Source organism: Plecotus auritus, assembly GCF_963455305.1.
Source record: "Plecotus auritus genome assembly, chromosome: X".
Taxonomy (NCBI): Eukaryota; Metazoa; Chordata; class Mammalia; order Chiroptera; family Vespertilionidae; genus Plecotus; species Plecotus auritus.
In genome coordinates this window covers 139,287,516-139,295,490 of record NC_137784.1, presented here as the reverse complement: position 1 = coordinate 139,295,490, position 7,975 = coordinate 139,287,516, and the positions used below count along the sequence as shown (strand labels likewise).

The 7,975-nt window shown below is 44.1% G+C and overlaps 1 pseudogene across 1 annotated transcript; it reads left to right on the top strand.

The window, feature by feature from the left end:
• The first annotated feature begins 7,269 nt into the window (after positions 1 to 7,269).
• Positions 7,270 to 7,757, top strand: LOC308239984 (dolichyl-diphosphooligosaccharide--protein glycosyltransferase subunit KCP2-like; annotated as a pseudogene). The gene has a single exon. The product of its transcript is annotated as a dolichyl-diphosphooligosaccharide--protein glycosyltransferase subunit KCP2-like (transcript).
• The last annotated feature ends 218 nt before the right edge of the window (positions 7,758 to 7,975 follow it).

The following is a 7,975-nucleotide window of genomic DNA, read 5'->3' as shown; positions in this document are numbered from 1 at the left end:
TGAGCCACTGTGCCCTAGAAGACACCTAACACAAAAAACCACTCTATAAACTCAGGGAAGCAGCCAAAATGTGGAGGCAAAGAAACAGATCACAAATGAAAGAAATGGAGGATAGCAAACTACTGGATACAGAGTTCAAAACCACGGTTATAAGGTTCTATAAGAATTTTCTAGAGAAGGCCGATAAATATAGTGAGACCCTTGAGGATATGAAAAAGGACCAACTAGAAATTAAGCATACACTGACTGAAATAAAAATAATACACAGAGATCCGACAGCAGACTAGAGGATTGCAAGAATCCAGTCAAAGATTTGAAATACAAAGAAGCAAAAAACACCCAACTGGAAAAGCAAAAAGAAAAAAAGAATCCATAGTGTAAGGAGCCTCTGGGACAACTTCAAGCATACCAACATCCAACTTATGGGGGTGCCAGAAGAAGAGAGAGAGCAAGATACTGAAAACCTATTTGAAGAAATAATGACAGAAAACTTCCCCCACCTGGTGAAAGAAATAGACTTACAAGTCCAGAAATCACACAGAACCCCAAACAAGAGGAATCCAAAGAAGACCACACCAAGACACATCATAATTAAAATGCCAAGGGCAAAAGACAAAGAGAGAATCTTGAAAGCAGCAAGAGAAAAACAGTTAGTTACCTACAAGGGAGTACCCATATGACTGTCAGCTGATTTCTCAACAGAAACTATGCAGGCCAGAAAAAAACAAGATGACGGCATAAGCTATACACCTGTTATTGCTGCCTCTCACAGCCATACCAAAACTACAACTAAAAGACAAAACGTGTATCACCCAGAACCACAGGAAAGCTGGCTGAGTAGAAGTTCTACAACTAGAAGTAAAGAGAAAAGAGCATTGAGACCGGGTAGGACGTGCACAGGCATGGAAAAGCAGAGGTAGAGAGGCGCCCGAATCGGGCTGGCGACTGGCTGTGCTGTTTTTTTCAATCCGAAGGGAGACACAAGCTCCCAACTGCTCTGAACTACAGTTTCTTTTTTTTTTTTTTGCATCTTTTTTTTTAATTTGATAAATTTTTAGTGTTCAGATAATTACAATTGTTTCTCCTTCCCCCCCCATAGCTCCCTTCCACCCAGTTTCCACCCCACGCTCTGCCTTTACCTCCCCCCCACTGTCCTCATCTATAGGTGTATTATTTTTGTCCAGTCTCTTCCTGCAACCTCCATACCCCTTTCCCCCTGAGAATTATCTGTCCACTCCCTTTCTATGCCCCTAATTCTATTATATTCACCAGTTTATTTTGTTCCTCAGATTTTTAAATCACTTGATTTTTAGGATCACTTGTTGATAGATATGTATTTGTTGTTCATGATTTTTATCTTTACTTTTTTCTTCCTCCTCTTCTTAAAGAATACCCTTCAGCATTTCATATAATACTGGTTTGGTGGTGATGATCTCCTTTAGCTTTTTCTTATCTGTGAAGCTCTTTATCTGACCTTGCATTCTGAATGATAACTTTGCTGGGTAGAGTAATCTTGGTTGTAGGTTCTTGCTTTTCATCACTTTGAATATTTCTTGCCACTCCCATCTGGCCTGCATAGTTTCTGTTGAGAAATCAGCTGACAGTCCTATGGGTGCTCCCTTGTAGGTAATTAACTGTTTTTCTCTTGCTGCTTTTAGTATTCTCTCTTTGTCTTTTGCCCTTGGCATTTTAATTATGATGTGCCTCGGTGTGGTCCTCTTTGGATTCCTCTTGTTCGGGGTTCTGTGTGCTTCCTGGACTTGTAAGTCTATTTCTTTCACCAGGTAGGGGAAGTTTACAGTCATTATTTCTTCTAATAGGTTTTCAATATATTGCTCTCTGTCTTCTTCTGTCACCCCCATAATTCTGATGTTGGTATGCTTGAAGTTGTCTCAGAGGCTTCTTACACTATCTTCAACTTTTTGGATTCTTTTTTCTTTTTGCTTTTCCAGTTGAGTGTTTTTTCCTTCTTTGTTTTTTAAATCTTTGACTTGATTCTTGCGTTCCTTTAGTCTGCTGTTGGGTCTCTGTATAATATTTTTTATTTCAGTCACTGTATGTTTAATTTCTAGTTGGTCCTTTTTCATATCCTCGAGGGTCTCGCTAAATTTATTGGCCTTTTCTAGGATATTCTTGAAAAGCCTTATAACCGTGGTTTTGAATTCTATATCCAGTCGTTTGTTTCCCTCCATTTCTTTCGTTTGTGATCTGTTTCTCTGCCTCCGCATTTTCGCTGCTTCTGAGTTGGTAGGGTAGCTTTGTGTGCTAGGTTTCCTATATTGCCCAGTGGGTTGGCCTCCCCAGTTAACCTGAGGTGGACACTCTTGGTGCACCCCTTTGTGGACTGTGTGTACAGCCTTGTTGTAGTTAAGTCTTGATTGTTGTTGGTATCACTGGGAGAAATAGACCTCCAGGCCAGTTGGCTGTGAGGATCAGCTGTGTCTACACTGGGAGAAGTTCGGTGCTGGAGACAGCCTTATAGGATTAGACTTGCAAAATTGCAAAAGCCTCTGTGCTCAGCTTGGATGGGGCAGAGTCTCAGGGCGGAGAAGACAGCTTGACTTTCCGTCAGCCCTGCCCTTGAGAGCGCTCCTCCAGACCTCTGCCTTCCACGACTCCAATGATATTTTGCCTGACAGTCCAGATTCCCCCTGTAAGAGCGTGGGTCCCCAGGGGCTCGCCCAGAACTGGGGTTCAGTGCAGTTGGAACTAGGGTTCAGTGCAGTCAGGAGCTTTCAGCTCTCTTCTGCTAGGGAATGCCTGTGGCAACCTACACATTCAGCTTTCTCTGCGAGCACTCGTGTGCACGCACGCTCGCGCCTCCAGACCCGCCACAGCTACCCCTGGTATCCGAGTGTCTGTGTGCCTTTCTTTCTACCTGACAGTCTAGACTCCCCTTGTATGAGCCGGGGTCCACGGGGTTTCACCTGGAACTGGGTTTTAGTGCAGTTGGAACTGTAGAGATCCCTCTGGGAAGGCACATGGATACTTTTTTAATTCTTATCAGCTGAGCCCAAGGGCACTGGCAGAATCCTGTTATCAGTACTGATTTCTTATCCATGTACTTGGAATGAGGAACAAAAAGGACCTTGACCCACCCAAAATAAGGAGCTTACTCAGATCCTGATGAATAGGATTTGGGCACACCCGAAACTCCTTTTGATCATAAAATCCCTTTTGGAAACCAATAAATATGCTGTGTTGTCTGAGGTGTTGGTGACTGTCTCTCTATCAGAGGGCAGGAAGCCACCCGGCACCCAGCTTGAATCTATTTCTGTCTCTTGTCTCTTCCTTTCTCTAATTTCTTAATCCCCAGCTCCTCCCCTCAGGAACCTGTCTTTCTCCCTTTCCGTGCGGGACTCGGAAAAGGAAGAAACACCGCACCACATGGAACTGGGGTTCAGTGCAGTTGGGGGCTTCCTTCCCCCTCCCGCCAGAGAAAGTCAGCCAGGCCTCAGTCACCCTTCCTCTCTGCGCACGTCTCCGTACCTCAGCCCTCCTTTGCTGCTCCTCTGATTCTCTGTGAGCTTTCCTCTTTCCTTCTAGTTGTAGAATTTCCACTCAGCCAGCCTTCCTGTGGTTCTAGATGATGTCCGTTCTGTCTTTTAGTTGTAGTTTTGAAATTGTTGTGCGAGTCAGCAGTTTAGGTGCTTACCTATGCCACCATCTTGGTTTCCTATCCATTTTCTGTTGCCTGAACTCCAGTTTCCAGAGAGACTCTGGGGACCCAGACTCCTATGGGAGAAGTGGGACTATCTGCCATTGGGTCGGAAAGTGAGGGTGGCTTTCTCACAGAGGTGCGCGCATGAATCATTGTTTACTGCACTGGGGCGCGGGACTCAGGGACCCGGAAACATGGAGATGCAGAGAGGGCTGACTGGCAGCCATCACTGTTTGCCATGCCCTAATGATTCCCTGAGACCCCGCCCTGCCCAATTTACAAACCCACCCAAACTGTGCCCAGAGGCTTATGCATATGAATGTCCTGCCCTATCGCAGCTTAACCTAACAGACTGCACCTGGGTCAGCTCCAAAACTTCCAAACCACAAGCAAAGAGGAGAAATCTGCAGATCTTGCTGTAGCTCCTGCTGGGTGGCCTCGGACAGTACCTGACCTGCACTTCCTTGGATATTCAGGAGCCAGTGTGCCTAGTGGTCAGTATGAGATGACACCAGATTTCAACTCCTCATATCCATAAGAGACACACTCAAGAGGGAGACTCAGTGAGCACCAAAGCCCTACTGAAGCCAGTCCTGCCCCATAAGGGTGTCTCCAGCACAGCAGTTCTTCCATTATAGATACAGCTGATCCTCACAGCCAATTGGCCTGGAGGTCAATTCCTCCCAGTGTACCAACAGCAATCAAGGCTTAACTACAATACAACTGTGCACTCAGCCCACAAAGGGATGCACCAAGAGTGTCCACCTCAGGTGATTGGGGAGGCTGAACCACGGGGCCCTATAGGTCACCTACCACACAAGACCACTCCATCAACCTAGGAAAGCAGCCAAAATGTGGAGACAAAGAAACATGTAACGAATGAAAGAAATGGAGGAAAGCAAACTATTGGATATAGAGTTCAAAACCACAGTTATAAGGTTACTCAAGAATATTCTAGAAACCTCCGAGGAACTTAGTGAGACCTTTAAGGATCTTAATGAGAACGTCAAAAATAGTGGAAAAGGACCAGTCAGAAATTAAACATACACTGTCTGAAATAAAGAATAATATACAGAAATTCAACAGTAGACCAATGGACCCAAAGAATCAAACCAAAGATTTGAAATATGAGGAAGCAAAAAATACCCAACCAGAAAAACAAAAGGAAAAAATAATTCAAAAATATGAAGATACTGTAAGGAGCCTCTGGGACAACTTCAAGCATACCAACATCTGAATTATGGTGGTTCCAGAAGAAGAGAGAGAGCAATATATTGAAAACCTATTAGAAGAAATAATGACAGAAAACTTTTCCTACCTGATGAAAGAAATAGACTTACAAGTCCAGGAAGCACACAGAACCCCAAACAAAAGAAATCCAAAGAGGACAACACCAACACACATCATAATTAAAATGCCAAGGGCAAAAGACAAAGAGAGAATCTTGAAAGCAACAAGAGAAAAACAGTTAGTTACCTACAAGGGAGTACCCATACTACTGTCAGCTGATTTCTCAACAGAAACTATGCAGACCAGAAGGGAGTGGCAAGAAATAGTCAAAGTGATGAACAGCAAGAACCTGCAACCAAGATTACTCTACCCAGCAAAGCTATCATTTAGAATTGAAGGTCAGATAAAGAGCTTCACAGACAAGAAAAAGCTAAAGGAGTTCATCACCACCAAACTAGGATTATATGAAATGCTGAAGGGTATTCTTTAAGAAGAGGAAGAAGAAGAAAAAGGTAAAGGTAAAAATTATGAACAACAAAGTGACAACAAGTACATATCTATCAACTAGTGAATCTAAAAATCAAATGAATTTTAAAAATCTGAATAACAGAATAAACTGGTGAATACAATAGAATCAGGGGCATAGAAAGGGAGTGGACTGTCAATTCTCGGGGGGAAGGAGAAGTGGGGGGTGCGGGAAGAGACTGGACAAAAATCATACACCTATGGATGAGGACAATGGGGGGTAAGGGCAGAGGGTGGGGTGGGAACCAGGTGGAGGGGAGCTATGTGGGGGAAAAAAAGGAACAACTGTAATAATCTGAATAATAAAGGTTTATTTTTAAAAAGCCACCCTGAATAATCAACTGAAGACTAGCTGGAGAGAACCCCATATAACCAAGTACAGAAACTGGAGACTGCATAGAGACTGGTAGAAATGATGGAGGCTGGAAAAGGCTGGCTGAGCTCCTACAGACAGCAGCTGAAGTCTGGAAAGATATCTCAGCTGTAGGGGTTGCCACTGAGACCTCTGGAGTCTAAACTCTAAGCTGTACCCCCAGCAGAGAGCACCAGAATTGAGACAGGTACCCACATAACATCTGGCTGTAAAAAACAGCAGGGTTGCTGTCTTCCAGGGCTCTTGGATTAGAGCTCAGAGGGCAGCCACCCTGGTTTCCCGTACTGAGTCATTTTCTCAAGGTGCACAGGACATTTTTCAGGCAGACCTTTGCTATCCAGGCGGTTTTTGCCTTTGGGGAAGACAGTTACCCCACACTATTGGAAAATCCCTTGCTCCACCCTGTGGCATTTCTGAGGCCCATCAAGAGACTGAGAATAACAATTAGCCTCCAGACAGAAGCAATTTCCCCATGCTTGTGGAAACCTCTCACCCCACCTGTGGATGATTGCTTTAGGCTACTCAAGACTAAATTCAATCAATTTGGATGCAGAGGTAGGTCTCTTGAGGCGTTGAGTCTTTGCCTGATTTAATTAGTCAGAACCAGGGTTTGACACTGTCCTGCACTAGAGATTGGGGGGCATAGCAGTTCTACCTAATACATAGTCACAAACCCATACAGGCAGCCAAAACGGGTTGTGGGGGGGACAAAAATAACAAATAAAAACAAACAAAAGGACAAGAGAATTCTTCAGAAGAGATAAATGAAATGGAGATAAATTTATCAGACATAGAGTTCATAATAATGATGGCAAAGATGCTCAACTCCATGAGAAAAGATATAATAACTATGAAGAATGAAATAGCACTAATAAAGAACACAATGGAAGGAATACACAGCAGATTAGGGGAAGCCAAGGTTCAGATTAGTGAATTAGAAGATAGGGTAGAAAAAATTATGCAATCAGAGAATCAAAAGGAAAAAAAGTTTAAAAAAAAACACTAGAGGACAGTTTAAGGGAGCCGTGAAACAACACTCACATAATAGGTGTGACAGAAGGGGACAAAAGTGAGCATGGGATGGAGAACATGTTTGAAGAAATCATTACAGAAAACTTCCCTAACCTGGTGAAGGAAAAAGCCACACAAGTCCAGGAGGCACAGGGAGTCCCAAGCAAAAAGAACCCAAAACGCCCCACACCCAGACACATCATAACTAAAATGCCTAAAATTAAAGACAAAGAGAGAATCTTAAAGCAGCATGAGAAAAGCAATTTGTTACCTACAAAGGAGCTCCCATAAGGCTGTCAGCTGATTTCTCAGCAGATACTCTGCAGGGGGTTAGGGACAAACTAAAAGGGGTCAGGGCAGAAAAGGGGTACATATGTAATACATTAAAAAATAAAGATGTGGCAGGAGGAGGTTCTTTCACTAAGACCATCAAAAATTAGAGAGTTGAGTTCGCGCTGGGAGCTGACGCATGTGCACAGGCAGCAGCGCCCGTTCATCTCCCGTCTTTCTTGGCCAGACGCATCTACTGGACGCACTGGAGGGCGTGATGGTGGTGGGGACCGGCACGTCGCTGGTGCTGTCCTCCCTCTTGCCCCTGCTGCTCTTCTCTGGGATGCAGATGTACAGCCGCCAGTTGGCCTCCACCAAGTGGCTCACCATCCAGGGGGCCTGCTTGGCTCTGGCCTTTTCATCTTCTCTCTCACTGCCTTTAATAATCTGGAGAATCTTGACTTTGGCAAAGGATTCCAAGCAAAGATCTTCCCTGAGATTCTCTTCTGCCTCCTGTTGGCTCTTTCTGCATCTGGCCTCATCCATCGAGTCTGTGTTACCACCTGCTTCATCTTCTCCATGGTTGGTCTGTACTACATCAACAAGATCTCCTCCACTCTGTATCAGGCAACAACTCCAGTCCTCACACCAGCCAAGGTCACTGGCAAGAGCAAAAGGAGAAACTGACCTGAATCCCAATAAAGTTGATTGTTTATTATAATAAAATAAAATTAAAAATTTAAAAAAAATGAGAGAGTTGAATGGACAGGACACAAGGCACACTAAACTATCACAATATTTGAAAGTGAAAAAAATCCTCTCCTCCCTATACCTATAAGAACCCTGTGGTTGATCAGGAAGGGGTGCGGTCTATGACAGGGGAATCCTCCCAGGTCACAAATAGC